This window comes from Macaca mulatta, chromosome X (genome assembly GCF_049350105.2).
Source record: "Macaca mulatta isolate MMU2019108-1 chromosome X, T2T-MMU8v2.0, whole genome shotgun sequence".
NCBI lineage: Eukaryota > Metazoa > Chordata > Mammalia > Primates > Cercopithecidae > Macaca > Macaca mulatta.
Genome location: NC_133426.1, coordinates 7313475 through 7337248, shown reverse-complemented (window position 1 = coordinate 7337248; position 23774 = coordinate 7313475). Strand labels below are relative to the sequence as shown.

At 39.1% G+C, this 23774-nt stretch overlaps 1 protein-coding gene and 1 pseudogene across 2 annotated transcripts in view; one reads left to right on the top strand and one right to left on the bottom strand.

Annotated features, from left to right (window-relative positions):
• The window catches only part of PNPLA4 (patatin like phospholipase domain containing 4), a 248908-nt gene that overhangs the window by 117716 nt on the left and 107418 nt on the right, over positions 1–23774 (top strand). The gene's annotated exons all lie outside the window — the stretch shown is intronic.
• Positions 1–23774, bottom strand: part of LOC708035 (variable charge X-linked-like pseudogene) — a 93046-nt pseudogene that overhangs the window by 28622 nt on the left and 40650 nt on the right.

Genomic DNA, 23774 nt, shown 5'->3' with positions numbered 1-23774 from the left:
AGCTGGTTAATGCTTAGCTTTGCTTCTGGTCAAAGCTTAGGCTTTTACTTAAAAACTACCCAATTCAGTTGCATTAATTTCGTGGTGATGGCTTCACTGGCATTGTGTTAAGTGCTCACACTGCATGAATTCTTTCCATCTCTATGACAGCCATGTGAGGTAGGTGCTCGTAATGTCTCTTTCTACAGATGAAGGAATAGAAGTACAGGGAATTTAAGTAATTTTTCAGATATACAGATGGGATAGTCAAAGCCAAGTCTGTTCATCAACTGTTCATAGTTGATTTTATAGCAGGAAAGAATGAAAAAGACTCAATGGAAAAGACTCTCTAAACTTATCCACATGAAGGGTTACATTTGGCATATTGATCAAACAGCAATTATTGATTGAATGCTTGCCATATGTAAGGAAAGTACAGGTTCTGGGAGGTATTGAGCAACCTCTGCAAGCAGCTTACAGGTTTTGAGTTAGAAAATGATTAAGAATAAGGCTTGCCTGAGGAAAGATGGAGCCTCCTGGTTGAAGAACATGGCTTTGCACGTCACTCCAGGTAATGGTAATGTGATTATCTAAGTGAGTATAAAGAGCTCAAAACTTATACAGTGAAAGGAATGAATCACAGAGGACACAGACTAGAGGCAAGAACCCTGAGTCCCAGGAATAAGACTATTCCAGGGAAAAAGGTAATTTCCATTTTGTCGTTGCCTTCTTACACCTGTCATTGGGTTGGATACTTTACAAGCATTGTTTCGTTTCATTGTCTGAACATGTTTATGCAGATGTAGGGATGGAGGAAGCATATAGAGTCCAGTCCAGACTTGGCTTTGACCATCCCACCTGTATATCTGAAAAATTACTTAACTTCTCCACTTCTTCATCTATAGATGAAGACATTATGAGCACCTACATCACGTGGCTGTCATAGAGATGGAAAGAATTCATGCAGTGTGAGCACTTAACACAGTGCCTGTGAAGCCATCACCATGAAATTAATGCAACCGAATGGGTAGTTTTTAAGTAAAAGCCTAAGCTTTGACCAGAAGCAAAGCTAAGCATTAACCAGCTTGTCCAACAACCCACTTCCTTATAGCTGCTTCCTGCCAAAAAGTCACATGGCTCCTGTCACAAGGTCCTAACTTTCCTTAATTGTTTCTATAGATAACATCTTAACATTAAGAAACTTCAAGTTCTCCACTGGAGATATTTTCCAGATTCTATATTCCAATGGGTCCAGTGATGCCAGCCTGTCTTAAGATCCCCTCCAAGGAATGGACTCAATGAAAAAATGCAGTTTCTACATCTTTATGATTTCATCCCTAATCACACCCTATAAGCAACCCCCTGCTCCTCAGATCCCTCCCCACCAAAATTCCCTTAAAAACTCCAGTCCAAAACTCCTCAGAAAGGTGGGTTTGAGGTTCCCTCCCATCTCCTCATTTAGTTCCCTTAGGATGATTAAACTCTCTCTCTACTGCAACTCCTGCTGTTTTGGTGCATTGGTGCACTTGGTGTCAGTTACCATGCAACAGGCAATCAAACCTTGTTGTTGAATGTTTGCTGAATAAAGCTCTTCCTCCTGCATAAATTAGGAAATTTCATCCTGATGGAGTCAAAGCTTGAAAATCAAACACATAGAAGAACCACAAAAAGTTCTGGATACTCACTTAGGGGATGGAAACAGGAAAAAAAAAAGTTTACAAGAAAAGAAATAGCTAGACTTAGGGAACAGTCATCTGTAGTCACTCACAGAGTCATCTGGCTAATATTTCTTTCAATAAGTACAATTTCTCCTCCACTGTCTCTTTCTTTTATACTACACTGGAAAACTCCTGGAAGAGCCTGACTTTCACTTTAATCACTGAAGAGGAAATAGGACAGTGAATTACATGTTGACTAAACAAAGTCCACATTACACAGCCTTTAACAGAGCTCACAAGGTGGTTTAAATCTGGAAACCATAAGGTTTAGTGAGAATGATAAGGCTGACCACCTGTTTCCCACCTCTAACAAGAAACACAGTTTAATTTTGCTTCCTTTAAGAAAATTAGCATGCTTATACTGGTCACACTTGAGGCACCATATGGGGCCACAGGTGCTAATGAAACCATCATGACTTCTCCTGGTCATTAGATGCGTAAGAATAAAATCACCTTGTGACAAAGGGCTAGAAAATCAGACAATGAAAAGTGACACATTCTTTTCAAGCTCCTCTGCCACAGGTGTTTCAAATGCTCAAAGTAACATCTGATTCCTCTCACATTTTTTAAGATTTTGAACCAAAATAAGCAACTAATGCACTAGCCTTTAAAAGATCTTATATAATCAGAACTGTTTGTTCTCCTTGTATCTCCCATGAAGGCATGGACATTATCAAGCCTTCCCTGACACACATGAACAAGGTAAGTCAGTGCCCCCCTCCGAGGCTCAAGATAATCTAGAATCAGTACTGTGTTGCAAAGCATATAGCTATGGCACTGACTCTACATTTTATGCACAGAGGAGCTTGGAGACATAACATTGTTTTAAACCAGATGTACTTTCTTTTCATGGTACTTCAAAGTCTCCCACTGACACTAGCACCAAAGTCTGAATGTCATGAATTGCCCATATAGGTAGACAATTATCGGTCTAGTGCGGGAAAACACTGAAGACCTTCATGCACAGAGACCTAGCTCATCCAAGCAGGGAGCCACCCTTGCTTCTCATTTCTATACAGATTCATGCCTTCTGCTTTTTCTTGCCCATTCTAGAGGTACAATTCCCTTGCAGGAAGATTTTCCACTGAAGAAAAGCTTTTGGGATGAAGGGGGCGAGAGGCTGATCACTGTCTATCTATATGGGTAATTCATGAAGTTGAGACTTTGGTGCTAGTGGCAGTGGGAGACTTTGAAGTATCATGAAAAGAACGTACATCCTATGGTTTAAAACCATGTTATGTCTCTGATCTCCTCTGTGCATAAAACACAGAGTCAGTGCCATAGCTATATGCTTTGCAACACAGTACTGATTCCAGATTATCTTGAGCTTGGGGTGGGATTGACCTACCTTGTTCATGTGTGTCAGGGAAGGCTTGATAATGTCCATGCCTTCATGGGAGATACAAGGAGAAAAATAAGTTCTGGTTACATAAAGACCTTCTAAAGGCTAGATATTCTGCTTAGCTGTTTATGTGTATTCTCAGGTGAATCTCCACACCTTCCCTGTGAGCTAGATACCATACATCCATTTTAAAAAGGAGAGAATTGTCAATGTTGACCAAGAATAAAACCAAGTCTGTCCAATGTGGAAAATTACACACTGGTCTTCCAAATGTCACTGGCCTCAGTAAGCGGGAAAGGAAAGGGATGAGAGTGTCTGAGGTATGGTCTAGCTCCCATTTTCTTTGCTCTTTTAGGATCATAACATGCTGTGCTACAGGTGTGCACTGCTGTATAGAGTGGTGTATACCACGGGGCTAGTAGGAGTAAGAATAAACTTCTAATCTCATGTTAGGACCATAAGCTGCTAGAATAGGCACCCTTTGTTTCTTCTAGAAATGGGCATTGCTATGAATTTCAAATCAAAATAGAAACATTTTTAGGCAGTGCCATTCTTTATATAACTGTGAATAAGTAAAACACTGGTTAATATGTTTTCTGTTTTATGATGAATTCTTTTAACTATTAGGTTGGTGCAAAGGTAATTATGGGTTTTGCCATTACTTTCAATGGCAAAAACTGCAATTACTGTTGCACCACCTAATATATATGGTGCTTCAAAGAAAGTGGCATGTGACAATAACATTTATTTGAAGGACTAAGGGAGATTAATAATTGTACATGTCATTCTATAAGAGTACCCTTGAATAAGCCAAGATTCAGTAGCATTTCCTCAACTCCAAGTTTAAAGGAATCCAGACTGAAAGGTAGTATCAGAGGACTGTCAGTGAATGGACATCCCAAATGTTGGGCATGAGCTAATGGCTTTTAATGCTAACTCCCATCTCTATGCATTTGGAATATAAGAATCTTACTGGCAACCTCGCACAACTTTGGTGGTGCCAAAGCATTCGGGCATTCTCCACTCTAAAGTTATTTTGACTAAGTGACTCCATCCAAGTCATAAAAAGAGCATGCGTGAATTTGCATCTCTGGAAGGCAAGGTTCATATCCTATGATATTATTTTGCTCGTTTTCCCTCTTGAGTATCATGAATTATAAATTTGTGTATTATTCAGCCAGGCTAACAGCTAGAAGAAGCTCTCAAAATGCAGGGTACACATGAATTTTGCTAAGAAAGACCCTTGTAATATATGTATTTAAAATGCATATCATCCTTGTCTCTTGTGACTATACACATTCAATGAACATATTTGTATGTCTGAAAAGAGGGTATGCTGGCAAAATAATAAAAAAGCAATCAGTGTTTTTGAGCTTCACGATCGGAGACTCAAACCTACTTCATCCCTTTCCACTCTTCCTCAATAGCCTCTCTATGACCCAGTTGTTTTATTTATTAACTGAATGTGTGAGGTGGCATTTTCTGTGAAAAATTAGAATCAGATATCTCTAAGCATTTTAACCTCAACAATAGAGTACTTAGTTATAAGGCAGCAATATTCAGTTCAAGAGCAAGTGTACAGGGAAAAATAAAAGAATAAGATACATCTGGGTGAGGGGCATGGTGCAAAAGATGAAGTGGCCTGAACTGCCACGCCTTATCACCACACAGATGCTCTGCAGACAGACACTCCATGCACTACCACTGGGAAACAGATAACCGTGCCTGCCACTGGAAGGGGAGGTCACAGAAAGAAATTGCTCCCAGACATTACAGAATAGATTATAAAACAAAAATATCTGTATCAGCGAAGGCCTTTTAAATCCAATGCAAAAAGAAGGGCTTTCTTTGTCCTTCCCTTTGTCATGCCTGCAATATCAAGGATAGCTGCTAGGTATATACTGCTTGTCTGAAAACAGCAGTAAGAGCTGGAGAAAAGGCCCCATAGATTTCCTTCCTAGTAAAGGAAGGCTATTATTATAAGAAATCACACTCTAATTCTGTTTATGTAGACAACTTCTCTTTAAGGGAAAGAGAGTATTGAATATTTAATGCCATTTACATTTTTCCTGCAACTTCTTAAGTTGATCAAAAGCCATTGTAGAAAAAGGTAAAAATATATTACTACACAGACAAGTACCATAAAACATTAAAGTAGAGGGTGAACTTCCAAAAGGGCTGGAAGTAGACATATTCAACAGGAAACAGAGACTACTGTTTGCATGGTAAGAAAATAATTGGACAAGGAAATCAGAAAGCTGGAATCCAGACTCAACCCGCTTGTAAACAAGATTTATGTCCTTGGGTAACAGGCTTAACCTTCCTGGGATTGAATTTGGTTGTGTCATGAAAGGTCAGGTGACTTAGGCTACCCAGAGACAGATATCAATCAATCAAGGAGGAACGTGGAAAAACCAAGATCCCCTGTTTAAAGTCTTCCAGTTACCCAGCTGCAACAGATCACCATGAGTGTGTTCATGCACAAGATCTGAGGACTTCAGTGGTAGGTTCTTTGAAGAATAATGTTAGGCCAGGCACAGTGGCTCACGCCTGTAATCCCAGAACTTTGGGAGGCTGAGGTGGGTGGATCATCTGAAGTCAGGTGTTTGAGACGAGCCTGGGCAATATGGTGAAACTCCATCTCTACTAAAAATACAAAAATTAGCCAGGCGTGGTGGCACGTTCCTGTAGTTCCAGCTACTCAGGAGGCTGAGGCAGGAGAATCTCCTGAACCCAGGAGGCGGAGGTTGCAGTGAGCCGAGATAGCACCACTGCACTCCAGCCTGGGCAACAGAGCGAGACCCCATCTCACAAAAAAAAAAAAAAAAAAAAAAAAAGAATACTGTTAAATAGCACTTGCTTAATTACTGAGATGCATAGAAAATGTCAAGTATCAAGGAATATTTGAGGATTTTTCTGCTCAAAATTACTCAGAAGGACTAGTGGGCCTAGTGACTTGGGTTAACCTATCATCCAGGGGTTTGCAAGCTAGGGCCCATGAAATACATCTTCTTTGCCACCTGTTTTGGCAGACAAAGTTTTATTGGAACAAAGCCACACACATCCCTCTATTCACATAATGTCTATAGCTGCTTTCTTGCTACAATGTAGTGAAGGCAGAGTTGAATAGTGATGATAGAGACCATCTGACCTCAATGCTGAAAATATTTACTATCTTGTCCTTTGTGGAAAAAAAGATTGCCATCTCCTGCTTTTGACCTACAGGAGGTTATAAGGCCGCCTTATGAGAGATGAAAATGGAAAAGTGTGATACTGGTCGTAGGTGACATCTGGTTCCTTATGATAGTTTTTGTTGTACTTAATGCATTGCCTAAACACTTAAGGTAAATGCCAAAGGAACAGTCCCTTATTTTAGAAATGGCTGGAGAGAAGTGGTGTTACTCATTCATCTCCCCAGTCAATATGCACTTTTCGGACCTGCACCACCTGGGGGCTCGTTAGAAATGCATACTCTCAGGCCCTGCTACAGCCCTACTGAACCAGAATCTGCATTTAACTGGCTTCCTGGGGGATTTCTACCCACATTTCGTTTAACTAGCACAGTCCTAGACATTAGAGGAAGTCAGTTCTTACAGACACAACAGAATCTGGGTGCTTTTGCTTTTAACTGGATTCCTGGGGGATTTATATCCACATTTAGTTTAAGTAGTACAGCCCTAGACGTTAGAGGAAGTCAGTTTTTACAGACACAACAGAATCTGGGTGCTTTTGCCAAATTTTCACAGTTACGGACTACAGAGTTGACATACAAATCTGCTGTTAAAGCATTTTAGGCAGAGGGAACTATTCAGAATTCAGAATATTTTATGTTTATAATTTCATGACACTTATGTTTTCAATAAAGTATAAGTTTTAGTTATTTAAAATTTAGCATGTTTATGGTATTTGAAAACCACATCCCACAACCATCCTCCCTCTAGAATTGGGTTTACCTGAAATAATAATTGCAATCTTTATCATTTGGTCTTAGTGGATGGCTCATGAAATTTACCAATGTTTAACAGTATCTGAAATCCCCATTATTTTCTGCCCAATTGTTTCCCCTTTATTCCTCTATTCTTGCTGAAGAACTGTCCTTGTTAATGTGTTCATTAAGTATATATGGGTGGTAAATTCCTAGTCTTTGTATACCTGAAAGTGGTTTCCATAGCTTCGTCTTAATCTGAGGCTACCTGGGTATTGGATTTTCAATTGATGATTATTTTTCAATACTTAGGCTACTTCTCCAAGACCCTTTCACTTTTCCTGATGTTTATGTGAATGTACTAACAGACCAACAGTTTTTCTATTGCAATCTGCTTTTTATTAATATCTTGGGAAGGTACTTAACTTTATCTTCATTCTCAATATTCTTTAGTTTTACATCAATCTGTGGATTTACTGATATCATCTTATTTGGTACTCAAGTGATGTATTTCAACATGAGAACTCATATGTTTCTTTAATTTAGGAATATTTCCATCCATTATCTACCCAATCATTGTTGCCATGGTTTGCTCTCATCTCCTTTTACTAACCCATGTCCATAAACATATCTCCTAACAGCTCTTTATGTATTCATATTTTTTATTTCTTTGTGCATCCTCTGTACTGTGTTTCAGTGTTCTCTTTGATTGTAGAGTCTACACTTTACAGTATTATATTTTATTTCCATTACTGTATTAGTCTGTTCTCATGCTGCTAATAAAGACATAGCCGAGATGGGTAATTTATAAAAGAAAGAGGTTTAATGGACTCATAGTTTTCCACATAGCTGGGAAGGCCTCACAATCATGGCAGAAGATGAAGAGCAAAGGGGCGTCTTACATGGTGGCAAGCAAGAGAGTATGTGCAGGGGAACTGCCATTTCTAAAGCCATCAGATCTCATGAGACTTATTCACTACCATGAGAACAGCATGGGAAAAACCCGTCCTCCATGATTTAATTACCTCCCACGAGGTTCTCCCACAACAAGTTGGGATTATTACAATTCAAGGTGAGATATGAGTGGGGACACACAGCCAAACCGTATTATTTACTATATCTCTTTTGTTTCTGTAGTTGTGATTTTGCAATTTCTATACCCACTTGCTTTTATTTGGTGCCTGCCTATCTCTGTTTCATGATTTTCTTTGCTCTTTTCATGATTGCTGTTTCTTCTTGCATGTGTCTTCCTTTGCTTCTCCTTTGTGGTCTCCAGAGGCATTAGAGGTCCTGTTCCCTGGAGGAATTATAGGTCCTGTGCTGAAGGCAACTGCTCCTCTAGAGAATGCTTGCCCCATTCTAAGGAATTTCGCTTAATGTCTATTTTAAAATCTAAACTTGTGGTTAATTTGGAAGACTGCATTTTCCACTTCTTGATTCTTTTTGCTTGTGTTTTGGGATTTGGATCTTCAAGTGAGTAAGATGTGTCTCTCTCACTCTGTCTCTGTCTCTGTCTCTCTTTCTTCTTTGCACATACATCTGTCTTCATGTGTCTCTTTCCTTGTCCCCTTGCCCTTCTTTATGGTCTTATCCTCAGTGGTTGGAGCTCCCACCCAGAGACGTGAGTGGTGTGGTCATGAGTTCATTCACTGAATCTGCAGCACGCTCAGCTTGGTTCTTGGTGGTGACATTGTGTCAGCTCCCTTTCTCCTCCCTAGGATCTTAATTTCATAGAAATTCCAGCTCTGGGTAATGCTCAGTAGCTATCTTCAAACTCTCTTATTTCTGGAAAGAAAGGGCTCTGTCTCCCAGACTCCTGGGGCACCTTTCATAATTTCCCAGGAATTACACTCCGGGTGTCTCCTGGCTCTTGGGCCTAGAGTCCAGCAGTTCCTGGCCACTACTGTGTTGAGTCCCCGTCTGGTTTCTATTCCTAAGAAGACAATTTCCTCATTTGGAAATTTGACTATCACTGTTCCATTTTTACATATTATGTTTCATCTCTCGGTCCTATATGTTAGAAACAAAGAAGAGACCTCAAGTATGAGCTTATAGTTTTGTCTACAATAAGGCACAACAAGAGGCATGACCCCCTTTATTAAACAGGCCAGGGGAGTGTACGTGAGTGAGTCAATTTAAGGTGGAGCCCAGTGTAAATGTATGCTGTGTATGGGCATGTTGGTATACATAATAATAATATGTAAATGTAGTTGAAATATTTTGGATACTGGATATTTTATTAAATACATTACCAGAATCAGATTTCTAACCTGAACCATTTCTTGACTATTTATTTATTTATTTTGAGTCAGAGTCTCACTCTGTCACTTAGGCTGGAGTGCATTGGTGCTATCTCAGCTCACCGCAACCTCTGCCTCCCAGGTTCAAGTGATTCTCGATCCTCAGCCTCCCAAGTAGCTGGGATTACAGGCATGTGCCACCACACCAGGCTAATTTTTGTATTTTTAATAGAGATGGGTTTTTGTCATGTTGGCCAGGCTGGTCTCAAACTCCTGACCTCAAGTGATCCACCTGCCTTGGCCTCCCAAGGTGCTAGGATAATAGGCATGAGCCACCATACCTGGTCTTTTCTTGATGGAGTTCTGATATCTTCAAATTGAGATGAATACGCAATAAGGATAACATTTCCTAATGTGCTACCACCTTAGAAGCTTAGGGACAGGACAAGCTCGAAATAAATAAATGAATTAGATGGAAAATAGATGGATATGTAGCTAAAAATACAACATGTTTATTGTTAGTGAGTGACTCAAGCCTGCTAGAAAAATGGAAACCTTTTCAAGGACAAAGCTAAACCTTTCCATTAATTACATTCCAAATACAGGAACTATATGAAAAAATAAAGCCACTGAAAATTGCTAAAAGTATTAAACAGCTACTTTTATATCACAGACAAGACTCATCTTTTATATGTGAGACAATATCACCTATTTAAATCTGAAGCTATTTTTGCATTTGCCTCGAATGTGCAGGTACTATATTTAAGGCAGACGGATGATGAAGGAAATAACGCCTACTCCAGTGGATTAATTTAGTGGATTCACTTGAAAAATAGCCTTACCTTCCTCTAAATTAAGAAATATTTACTCTTATTCTGCAGATGTCGAATGGAAAAGAAATGATAGGGCCCTTGGTTTCAAGGGAGACGTCTCTTTATAGTGTTATAAATTGTGCTTTGCAAATTAAACTTGTACAAGCAAAAGTTTCCCTTCATTCTGGGAAAATAGGCCTTGTTAATACAATGCTTTTCCTCCTCAACTTTAGAGTTTCTGCATAAACTTAAAAGAAGTTAAAAATAGACAAATATGATTTATTTAGCCAAAAAAAAAAAAAAAAGAAAAGAGGGTAAGTCATTCAACTTATTAAGAGAAATCTAACTATTCAAGTTGCTGAAAAGACCACAAATCCTTGTTTTCGCAGAGATAGAATTATTATTTTTCAGTCTATTTGTTTTACATAGTGGCCTCAAATACAATTTTTAGATAAACATAAGTTATGAGCAGACTTTTTTTTTCTGCTTTAAGTATTATATTCCACCAGATGGATAAAACTTAACAGTTTTATTAAACTGCAAATTTGAAAACTGCATTTTTTTTTAAAATTATACTTTAAGTTCTAGGGTACATGTGGATAACGTGCAGGTTTGTTACATATGTATACCTGTGCCATGTTGGCGTGCTGCACCCATCAACTCGTCAGCACCTATCAACTCGTCATTTACATCAGGTATAACTCCCAATGCAATCCCTCCCCCCTCCCCCCTCCCCGTGATAGGCCCCGGTGTGTGATGTTCCCCTTCCCGAGTCCAAGTGATCTCATTGTTCAGTTCCCACCTATGAGTGAGAACAAAAACTGCATTTTTAAAAAGTCAGTATCCACACAAATAATTCAAAACACCAATGTATTTTTAAACTCAGATCTATGTATCTGGGGATGAAAATCTTAATCCAGCCTTCCAGTCTTTCACCTTAGGGTAGGGGGAGCAAACGTTAGCACTGTGGTTGGGGAGAGAGGAAACTTTACTGATTGATTGATTGATTAATTGATCGAGACAGGGTCTTGCTCTGTCACCCAGGCTGGAGTGCAGTGGCACAATCACAGCCCACTGTAGCCTCTATCTCCTGGTCTCAAGCAATCCTCTCACATCAGCCTCTCAAATAGCTGGGACCACAGGCATGTGCCACCAAGCCTGGCTAAATTTTAATTATTATTATTTTTTTGTAGCAATTGGGTCACCTTATGTTGCCCAGGGTGGCGTCAAACTCCCGGGCTCTAGCGATCCTCCCACTTCGGCCTCCCAAAATGTTGGGATTACAGGCGTGAGCCACCACATCCAGCTGGTTTTAAAACAGAATGTTTCAGTAAAAACAATTACTTCTATGGCAAGAGGTTTTAAAACCTGGCCATGGAAGAATGATTGTTTCTACTGAAAATGATAAGGTAATGTGACACTTCACTGCTGCCATCATGTAGCTTATATCAATAAGGGCATGTCAGCAACTCACTCTCCCAGGCAGAATAAAATGCATAATAGAAGCTAAGAAAAAGGTTGTGATACCTCCATATAAGAAAGAATCCTTCCAGAAAGAGTGGGACATGAGGACGGGGTGCATGGCAGAGGGTGGTATGAGGGAGATGGCCTTGAAACCAAACCTTGGAAGAGGAAGACATATTAAGTTGTAAAGAAAACAGCCTGAAATTACACTAAAAAATTAAATCAATGTTTATGCTACGTGCTTTTATTTCAATTTGAAAAATAAAAATAAACAATCTTTTTTCATGTTAACTGTTTCAGGCATCTTAATTTGTTACGGATTTGCCTGATAGAAGCGCTACGATGGAAAAAAAAAAAAAAAAGAAAAGAGGAAAAGGAAGGAGATGTAATTCTGGGGAAAAAAAAATGTACACTGGAGGTAGGGAGCTCAGGGATGGCAGCTCAGATCCGGAACAATTACAGTGCAATACTTGGGCATCAGCACTCTAAATCCCAAGGAGCTAGCCAGGAACAAAGTAAGGAAAGAGCAAATAAATTTAAACAATGCTAAATACCAAAGACAAGCTAGCTGTTTCTTACTTTGCGTGAGGCTTGCCCATGTCCTTTCTTGTAAATTGTCTGGGCCATCTCTGGTCATTTGGTGGCATCAGCAGGACAGAGATATAGTGAGATGCAGAGAGCCATCAAAGTTGTCTGACTCGGTGGGAACATATGTGACTTGGCTTGGAGTGTCAAACCAAGAATGAATGCGTGCATCAGATGAAAGTTGCCCATTCTTGCAGACATGCATCGCTGCAAATGCAGTCTAGTGAAAAAACAGAATTCAGATGCAAAACATCATTTTCAAAACTTCTCTTTCAAAACCCAAATGCAAAGTGTATTTCCCCATATAGAATATACTAAATAATGCATGGCCAACAGACCCATGCTCACAGTACATCATGGAAACATTCCTAATGCCTTTCTTCAACCAGTTATTTTCAACTCAATATTATTTATCAAAAACAGAAAACCTTTTTTCCTTTATTGCTTAAAATTCCTTGAGAGGCTTGGGCATTGTATAGATAGAAAAAAAATGCTTTCAGGATGAAAATAAATAATTAATGACTTTCAGATCTGAAGCATGGAAGCAAAAACAAAATCGGTTTTGCATTTTCACCCTCACTCAAATATATTTATAGTCCAAAGCTGCTTCTCTGAAAGTAGACGTGGTTTTAAAAGAAAGCTTACCATGTACTTTTTGCAAGGTACTTGAACACGTGATTTTTATTTCATGAGGAAATAGGGGATGGAAGTGAAATAATAGAATACAAGATAGACCCTCCTAATTAGAGAGTGCTAAGGCAACTAAATGAGGGGAAAATCACACTTGCTTAATTATTAAAGATTGGAAAAGAAATATCCATTTCCTGTAGAGGAATGTCATTGCACAGCAGCTACAAAGGCAGGTGAATAAATAGGTTGCAGAGAATCTTATTGACTGCTTGCTCCAGTTTACAAATTAAAGAGAAATTGAATGCATTTTAATGAATATAACAGTGCCCAGGCAGAGAGAGAGCATATTATTTGTGGCTTGCACACACTGCTAGAGATATGCAATTTCATAGGAGTAAAATCTATAATTTGGAATTGGTTTAACAGTTATCATGACTAGCACACTGCTGATTCTTAATGAATGTGTGTTAACGTCAAGCGTTAATTTAGAGTTTAAAAATCAGGGCTCCCTGTTGACTTCGATGAATGTTTATTGATACTGACATGTGATAGGCACAGTATAAGTCACACAAAGACAGAACCATTGTAATGCTTGCTAACTGTGTATACTTGGAGTTAAATATTCACCTGACTACCTGTCCCCAAGTAGCTGGGACTGGCAGGCAGACAGCAAAAGTATAATGTGTAGGAAGAAAGTATATTCCCTTCATTTTTTAAAAGTTTCTCTTTTTCAATACTTTCTATGCCAATCTCAAAACCCTCTTTGTTCTCCTAAAGTCCATGCAGGGTTTTAACTTTTCCCTCATAGATGCTTCCTCAGACTCTGGATCTCCTTCACCCATTACCTCATCTCTATTAATTTCTTCCTCCCAATTCTCGCCTCCCAAGAGTCCACCCACAAGTCCCAAGCACAACCTCACATCACTCCAATAACCCAATTTTGTGCTCAGCCTAAGCCAGTGCTTCTCAACCTTCGCTGTGCATTAGAATAACCTGGGCAGCTTCCAAAAATTTCAACAGATTCTGCCAAGAATGTTTTCTAAAGCTCCTCTGAGGTCTCCTGTGATTCTAGTGTGCAGCCAATGAACCCTGGGCTGAGGGGAGGCCATTGGCTTGTTCTTTGAGTCATTTTGGGGTATTTGTACATTAATCAGGGCATTCTAAAAAAAAAAGTCTTAACATAGCAGTCCCTTAGAGAAACACTTTTGAGATTTATTAATAGGTATTGGGTGCATAAAAAAAAATTCAGAGTTCTACAGTCTGATAAATTTGTCAATGCATGCATATCATATCACCCTCTCAGAGACAGGAGTGAATACATCAGATACGCTAGGAACACATGGCTTTTTTTTTTTTTTTTTTTTTAATTATACTTTAAGTTGTAGGGTACATGTGCATAACGTGCAGGTTTGTTACATATGTATACTTGTGCCATGTTGGTGTGCTGCACCCATCAACTCGACATTTACATCAGGTATAACTCCCAATGCAATCCCTCACCCCTCCCCCCTCCCCATTATAGGCCCCGGTGTGTGATGTTCCCCTTCCTGAGTCCAAGTGATCTCATTGTTCAGTTCCCACCTATGAGTGAGAACATGCGGTGTTTGGTTTTCTGTTCTTGTGATAGTTTGCTAAGAATGATGGTTTCCAGCTGCATCCATGTCCCTACAAAGGACACAAACTCATCCTTTTTGATGGCTGCATAGTATTCCATGGTGTATATGTGCCACATTTTCTTAATCCAATCTGTCACTGATGGACATTTGGGTTGATTCCAAGTCTTTGCTATTGTGAATAGTGCTGCAATAAACATACGTGTGCATGTGTCTTTATAGCAGCATAATTTATAATCCTTTGGGTATATACCCAGTAATGGGATGGCTGGGTCATATGGTACATCTAGTTCTAGATCCTTGAGGAATCGCCATACTGTTTTCCATAATGGTTGAACTAGTTTACAATCCCACCAACAGTGTAAAAGTGTTCCTATTTCTCCACATCCTCTCCAGCACCTGTTGTTTCCTGACTTTTTAATGATCGCCATTCTAACTGGTGTGAGATGGTATCTCATTGTGGTTTTGATTTGCATTTCTCTGATGGCCAGTGATGATGAGCATTTTTTCATGTGTCTGTTGGCTGTATGAATGTCTTCTTTTGAGAAATGTCTGTTCATATCCTTTGCCCACTTTTTGCTGGGGTTGTTTGTTTTTTTCTTGTAAATTTGTTTGAGTTCTTTGTAGGTTCTGGATATTAGCCCTTTGTCAGATGAGTAGATTGCAAAAATTTTCTCCCATTCTGTAGGTTGCCTGTTCACTCTGATGATAGTTTCTTTTGCTGTGCAGAAGCTCTTTAGTTTAATGAGATCCCATTTGTCAATTTTGGCTTTTGCTGCCGTTGCTTTTGGTGTTTTAGACATGAAGTCTTTGCCCATGCCTATGTCCTGAATGGTACTACCTAGGTTTTCCTCTAGGATTTTTATGGTATTAGGTCTAACATTTAAGTCTCTAATCCATCTTGAATTAATTTTCGTATAAGGAGTAAGGAAAGGATCCAGTTTCAGCTTTCTACTTATGGCTAGCCAATTTTCCCAGCACCATTTATTAAATAGGGAATCCTTTCCCCATTTCTTGTTTCTCTCAGGTTTGTCAAAGATCAGATGGCTGTAGATGTGTGGTATTATTTCTGAGGACTCTGTTCTGTTCCATTGGTCTATATCTCTGTTTTGGTACCAGTACCATGCTGTTTTGGTTACTGTAGCCTTGTAGTATAGTTTGAAGTCAGGTAGCGTGATGCCTCCAGCTTTGTTCTTTTGACTTAGGATTGTCTTGGAGATGCGGGCTCTTTTTTGGTTCCATATGAACTTTAAAGCAGTTTTTTCCAATTCTGTGAAGAAACTCATTGGTAGCTTGATGGAGATGGCATTGAATCTATAAATTACCTTGGGCAGTATGGCCATTTTCACGATATTGATTCTTCCTATCCATGAGCATGGTATGTTCTTCCATTTGTTTGTGTCCTCTTTTATTTCACTGAGCAGTGGTTTGTAGTTCTCCTTGAAGAGGTCCTTTACATCCCTTGTAAGTTGGATTCCTAGGTATTTTATTCTCTTTGAAGCAATTGTGAATGGAAGTTCATTCCTGATTTGGCTCTCTGTTTGTCTGTTACTGGTGTATAAGAATGCTTGTGATTTTTGCACATTAATTTTGTATCCTGAGACTTTGCTGAAGTTGCTTATCAGCTTAAGGAGATTTTGGGCTGAGACAATGGGGTTTTCTAAATATACAATCATGTCATCTGCAAACAGGGACAGTTTGACTTCTTCTTTTCCTAACTGAATACCCTTGATTTCTTTCTCTTGCCTAATTGCCCTAGCCAGAACTTCCAACACTATGTTGAATAGGAGTGGTGAGAGAGGGCATCCCTGTCTTTGGCCAGTTTTCAAAGGGAATTTTTCCAGTTTTTGCCCATTCAGTATGATATTGGCTGTGGGTTTGTCATAAATAGCTCTTATTATTTTGAGGTACGTTCCATCAATACCGAATTTATTGAGCGTTTTTAGCATGAAGGGCTGTTGAATTTTGTCAAAAGCCTTTTCTGCATCTATTGAGATAATCATGTGGTTCTTGTCTTTGGTTCTGTTTATATGCTGGATTATGTTTATTGATTTGTGAATGTTGAACCAGCCTTGCATCCCAGGGATGAAGCCCACTTGATCATGGTGGATAAGCTTTTTGATGTGTTGCTGAATCCGGTTTGCCAGTATTTTATTGAGGATTTTTGCATCGATGTTCATCAGGGATATTGGTCTAAAATTCTCTTTTTTTGTTGTGTCTCTGCCAGGCTTTGGTATCAAGATGATGTTGGCCTCATAAAATGAGTTAGGGAGGATTCCCTCTTTTTCTATTGATTGGAATAGTTTCAGAAGGAATGGTACCAACTCCTCCTTGTACCTCTGGTAGAATTCAGCTGTGAATCCATCTGGTCCTGGACTTTTTTTGGTTGGTAGGCTATTAATTATTGCCTCAATTTCAGAGCCTGCTATTGGTCTATTCAGGGATTCAACTTCTTCCTGGTTTAGTCTTGGAAGAGTGTAAGTGTCCAGGAAATTATCCATTTCTTCTAGATTTTCCAGTTTATTTGCGTAGAGGTGTTTATAGTATTCTCTGATGGTAGTTTGTATTTCTGTGGGGTTGGTGGTGATATCCCCTTTATCATTTTTAATTGCGTCGATTTGATTCCTCTCTCTTTTCTTCTATATTAGTCTTGCTAGTGGTCTGTCAATTTTGTTGATCTTTTCAAAAAACCAACTCCTGGATTCATTGATTTTTTGGAGAGTTTTTTGTGTCTCTATCTCCTTCAGTTCTGCTCTGATCTTAGTTATTTCTTGCCTTCTGCTAGCTTTCGAATGTGTTTGCTCTTACTTCTCTAGTTGTTTTAATTGCGATGTTAGAGTGTCAATTTTAGATCTTTCCTGCTTTCTCTTGTGGGCATTTAGTGCTATAAATTTCCCTCTACACACTGCTTTAAATGTGTCCCAGAGATTCTGGTATGTTGTATCTTTGTTCTCATTGGTTTCAAAGAACATCTTTATTTCTGCCTTCATTTCGTTATGTACCCAGTAGTCATTCAGGAGCAGGTTATTCAGTTTCCATGTAGTTGAGCGGTTTTGATTGAGTTTCTTAGTCCTGAGTTCTAGTTTGATTGCACTGTGGTCTGAGAGACAGTTTGTTATAATTTCTGTTCTTGTACATTTGCTGTGGAGTGCCTTACTTCCAATTACGTGGTCGATTTTGGAGTAAGTACGATGTGGTGCTGAGAAGAATGTATATTCTGTTGATTTGGGGTGGAGAGTTCTATAGATGTCTATTAGGTCTGCTTGCTGCAGAGATGAGTTCAATTCCTGGATATCCTTGTTAACTTTCTGTCTCGTTGATCTGTCTAATGTTGACAGTGGAGTGTTGAAGTCTCCCATTATTATTGTATGGGAGTCTAAGTCTCTTTGTAAGTCTCTAAGGACTTGCTTGATGAATCTGGGTGCTCCTGTATTGGGTGCATATATATTTAGGATAGTTAGCTCTTCCTGTTGAATTGATCCCTTTACCATTATGTAATGGCCTTCTTTGTCTCTTTTGATCTTTGATGGTTTAAAGTCTGTTTTATCAGAGACTAGTATTGCAACCCCCGCTTTTTTTTGTTCTCCATTTGCTTGGTAAATCTTCCTCCATCCCTTTATTTTGAGCCTATGTATGTCTCTGCGTGTGAGATGGGTCTCCTGAATACAGCAGACTCATGGGTCTTGACTCTTTATCCAGTTTGCCAGTCTGTGTCTTTTAATTGGAGCATTTAGTCCATTTACATTTAAGGTTAAGATTGTTATGTGTGAACTTGATCCTGTCATTATGATATTAACTGGTTATTTTGCTCATTAGTTGATGCAGCTTCTTCCTAGCCTCGATGGTCTTTACATTTTGGCATGTTTTTGCAATGGCTGGTACCGGTTGTTCCTTTCCATGTTTAGTGCTTCCTTCAGGGTCTCTTGTAAGGCAGGCCTAGTGGTGACAAAATGTCTAAGCATTTGCTTATCTGTAAAGGATTTTATTTCTCCTTCACTTATGAAACTTAGTTTGGCTGGATATGAAATTCTGGGTTGAAAATTCTTTTCTTTAAGAATGTTGAATATTGGCCCCCACTCTCTTCTGGCTTGTAGAGTTTCTGCCGAGAGATCTGCTGTTAGTCTGATGGGCTTCCCTTTGTGTGTAACCCGACCTTTCTCTCTGGCTGCCCTTAAGATTTTTTCCTTCATTTCAACTTTGGTGAATCTGGCAATTATGTGTCTTGGAGTTGCTCTTCTCGAGGAGTATCTTTGTGGCGTTCTCTGTATTTCCTGGATTTGAATGTTGGCCTGCCCTACTAGGTTGGGGAAGTTCTCCTGGATGATATCCTGAAGAGTGTTTTCCAACTTGGTTCCATTTTCCCCCTCACTCTCAGGCACCCCAATCAGACGTAGATTTGGTCTTTTTACATAATCCCATACTTCTTGCAGGCTTTGTTCATTTCTTTTTCTTCTTTTTTCTTTTGGTTTCTCTTCTTGCTTCATTTCATTCATTTGATCCTCAATCGCAGATACTCCTTCTTCCAGTTGATCAAGTCGGTTACTGAAGCTTGTGCATTTGTCACGTATTTCTCGTGTCATGGTTTTCATCTCTTTCATTTCGTTTATGACCTTCTCTGCATTAATTACTCTAGCCATCAATTCTTCCACTTTTTTTTTCAAGATTTTTAGTTTCTTTGCGCTGGGTACGTAATTCCTCCTTTAGCTCTGAGAAATTTGATGGACTGAAGCCTTCTTCTCTCATCTCATCAAAGTCATTCTCCGTCCAGCTTTGATCCGTTGCTGTCGATGAGCTGTGCTCCTTTGCCGGGGGAGATGCGCTCTTATTTTTTGAATTTCCAGCTTTTCTGCCCTGCTTTTTCCCCATCTTTGTGGTTTTATCTGCCTCTGGTCTTTGATGATGGTGATGTACTGATGGGGTTTTGGTGTAGGTGTCCTTCCTGTTTGATAGTTTTCCTTCTAACAGTCAGGACCCTCAGCTGTAGGTCTGTTGGAGATTGCTTGAGGTCCACTCCAGACCCTGTTTGCCTGGGTATCAGCAGCAGAGGCTGCAGAAGATAGAATATTTCTGAACAGCGAGTGTACCTGTCTGATTCTTGCTTTGGAAGCTTCCTCTCAGGGGTGTACTCCACCCTGTGAGGTGTGGGGTGTCAGACTGCCCCTAGTGGGGGATGTCTCCCAGTTAGGCTACTCAGGGGTCAGGGACCCACTTGAGCAGGGAGTCTGTCCCTTCTCAGATCTCAACCTCCGTGTTGGGAGATCCACTGCTCTCTTCAAAGCTGTCAGACAGAGTCCTTTGCGTCTGCAGAGGTTTCGGCTGGGTTTGTTATTGCCCTGTCCCCAGAGGTGGAGTCTACAGAGACAGGCAGATTTCCTTGAGCTGCTGTGAGCTCCACCCAGTTCGAGCTTCCCAGCAGCTTTGTTTACCTACTTAAGCCTCAGCAATGGCAGGCGCCCCTCCCCCAGCCTCGCTGCTGCCTTGCCGCGATATCGCAGACTGCTGTGCTAGCAATGAGGGAGGCTCCGTGGGCGTGGGACCCTCCCGGCCAGATGTGGGATATGATCTCCTGGTGTGTCTGTTTGCTTAAAGCGCAGTATTGGGGTGGGAGTTACCTGATTTTCCAGGTGTTTTGTGTCTCAGTTCCCCTGGCTAGGAAAAGGGATTCCCTTCCCCCTTGCGCTTCCCAGGTGAGGCAATGCCTCGCCCTGCTTCAGCTCTCGCTGGTCGGGCTGCAGCAGCTGACCAGGACCGATCGTCCGGCACTCCCCAGTGAGATGAACCCAGTACCTCAGTTGAAAATGCAGAAATCACCCGTCTTCTGTGTCGCTCGCGCTGGGAGTTGGAGACTGGAGCTGTTCCTATTCGGCCATCTTGCTCCGCCTCCCATCGAACACATGGCTTTTAAAAAAACAAACCAAACCCCAAATAACAAAAAAAAAAAAAAAAAAAAAAAAAACTCATTTCAGTTTTATTTAGTCGAGGACTTCCAAATTTATTTGACCACTAAATAGATTTTTTTTTTCAGAGCATCAAAATTAGCATCCCATGAAAATGAGACTCACTTTTCCCTTAGGAAAAGGCTATTTCAACACCATAGGATTTGTCTTTAGAGGTGGAACTTGGTCTCAGTGCAAACTCATGGGGAAGAAATCAAGGAGAGATTGTAGGGTATTTTCTCAGACTTTCTTCATTTCTTTGATAGAAGGTCAGTTGATTATTCAATCTGTAAGGTCAGATTAGAATGCAAACTTTTATTCAGCCAAGCTAAGCTATTCACCACTTCTGTAGTGGAGATTCATGTTACTTTATTTCTATGACAAAATTTAAATTTTGAACCCATCAGAGCTGGAAAAATTCTAAGACATTATCTAGAATGAAGAACTAATTTTTCCACTGTGGGTTCAGTCATCTAACTCAAAGAAACCTCAGCTCAGTCATCTATAAAATAGGGATGATGAAAAAAACATTGTCCTTCTCATATATCTGTGACAATTAGATAAAGTGCACTTTCCAAGAACCCAGTGAAATGACTGATCCAGAGAACACACTCAACACATGAATGCAGCCAGTATTGCCATTTTCAAGAAGCTAGATTTTATGGGAACACCAGGCACAGCGTTTACAGGAAAGAACATGTCAGTAAGACACACACATAGATCTTTGGCCTTCCCACACAGGAACTGGAAGAAATGTGTGGCTTTGTCTTTAGCAGATCTCAAATTCTAAATGACAAATATAGAAGCAGGAAGGAAAGGAGCAAGATGAGACATCTGCAAAGAGTTTTGAGGAGATCCCTTGGTCAATTTGCTTGAAAAGACCTAAGTATATGGCACAAGTATACATATGTAACAAACCTGCACGTTGTGCACTTGTACCCTAGAACTTAAAGTATAATAAAAAATAAAAATAAATAAATAAAATAAAAAAAGAAAATATGCTATATATACACCATGGAATACTATGCAGTCATAAAAAGAATAAAATATCCTTTGCAGCAACATGGATGCAGATGGAGCCATAATCCTAAGCAAGTTAGTGCAGGAAAGGAAAACTGAATGCCACGTGTTATATCTTATAAGTGGGAGCTGAACTTTTGAGTCCTTGTGGACATAAAGATGACAACAATACACATCGAAAATTATTAGGAAGAGGGAGGGGTCAAGATTTAAAAGTTCTCCATTGGGTACTATGCTCGCTACCTGGGTGATGGGATCAATCATACTTCAGACATCAGCATCACACCACATATTCATGTAATGAACCTGCACATGTACCCCTGAATCTAAAATAAAAGTCGATAAAAAGTTTGAATCAAAAAAAAAAAAAAAGAAAGAAAGTGGGATGTAATATACAAAAGTATGAGGAAGCAAAGAGAGTTGAATTTTGATACTTAAAAGTAATGGATGATCAAAAGGAAGGAGTGCTACAAATAATTTAGGCTGGATTGAATTGGTGGAAGATTTCCAAAATTAAATGTCCTTTAGGGCTGGGTGGGTGGCTCATGCCTGTAATCCTAGCACTTTGGGAGGCTGAGGTGGGTGGATCGCTTTAGGGAAGGAGTTTGAGATCAGTCTGAGCAATGTAGTGAGAACCTGTTTGTACAAAAAAAAAAAAAAAAAAAAAGAAAGAAAGAAAGAAAAAAAGAAAAAATTAGTCAGGCAGGGTGCCACGCACCAGTAGTTTCAGTTACTAGGGAGGGTGAGTTTCAGTTACTAGGGAGGGGGATCACTTGAGCCCAGTAGTTTGAGCCTTCAGTGAGCTGTGATCCCTCCACTGCACTCCAGCCTGGGTGATAGAGGAAGACCCTGTCTCTAAAAAACAAAACAAAACAAAAAGTCATGCAGTAATGGAGACAAGTTGTGAATTTTGAGGAGGAAAATGAGATGGTCACAAGAATAGTTTATTGCTGTTAAAAATTTTTGTTTTAAGTATTGCCTTAGAAAATGGACGTAAGTTACAGCCTCAGAAGTTTACATCAGATCCTTATAATTTTTATCTATCATACTGGAAAGTTTTCTGAGAATCAAAGTATAATGTAGGCAAAATCATCTGTTAATCCAGGTTCTATACCTGATGAAAAGCCACTTCTGAAAATACCAGATTAAGATACATTCATTAGGATATTTCTCTCCTACAATAAAATGTCATTATTGCTGATCTAGCTAACTGAGAATTCATAATGGTTTAGACATCACTTAGCAAAATGTTACTCATGTAAAGCAAAGCTCTTTACATATTGTGCAAGTTCTTAAAGTAATAAATGTGTATGTACCTGCAAATTGTAACATAATTCAGACTACTTTTTCCACTAATGTAAAGCAGTTGGGTTTATAGATTTTCTCTTTCAATGTGCACTTCTGAGTTTTCAAACTAGAATATATGTTTCATCCACTGCATACTGTTTATTCTCACATTTACTTCCAAGCACTCATTTTGTATATGTGAGCATTGCATGTAAAATATTCTATAGACCTAATTCTTATAGGTTCAGATGTTTCTTTCCTTTTTCTTAAAGTGGGAAAGGTCTAATTTCGAGGGCTCATGAATCCATATAAAATCAGAACTATTACCTGTGCTGTTCGTTGCTATGGCTACATACTCATGGGATCTGTAGATACAACATAATTCAGGTATTTTCAGAGCAATACCATTGCAAAGAAATCAAGAAAATTTAAACAGCACAAGAAACCAAGAAAAATAATTTATAAAAAGGATACTCTTGGAGATAATAAAATTTCTTACTTTATTTTGTAATATATTTTCAAATTTTATTATTAAATATTAACATCTTTTTATATGTGTTCTGTCTCTCCTAAGAATCTAATTCTTCCATTTAATACTTAAAATGTATTCACTAACTGGATAGGAAAAAAGTAGAGAAGATTTTTTTAGCTATGGCATATTGCATAAAATAATGTAAGACAGTAGTAGAGATTAAAAGTTTATTGTTTGCTATTATAAATAAACAAATATTGCTTTTAACTTGTAACTTGTAGAGGGTATGTTTGTGTAAAGAGATTTCTTTTTCTGGCATCAAACATATTAAATTTACTGAATGACCTTTGATAAAATAAAAGAGCTATGTTGCTTTTCTAAACAACAATCTAAATTAGCAGTTGGGTTTATAATCCGGAAATACAAATAAAAATTTAGAATAACACAATGATTAGGTGTTCCTATTATAAATAAGACAAGCCTGTTAGTATTCATGCATGGCTAGATGATTGAGAGACAAGTGGTAAGCCGAAAAAATACAAATGCATTCAGATATTAATTGCATAATAATTCATTTCACTGGATTGTACATGATTTTCACATGAATTTGTTGTAGCCAAAACATGTTATTCACCTCCTGAATAACAGGAAACAATGCTTCTTCATTGATATATTAAAGTGACTGGTAGGTAGTGATTCTTATAAGAATGTTATATTTCTGACCATGTATTTCCTTCATCAAAAGTTAAAA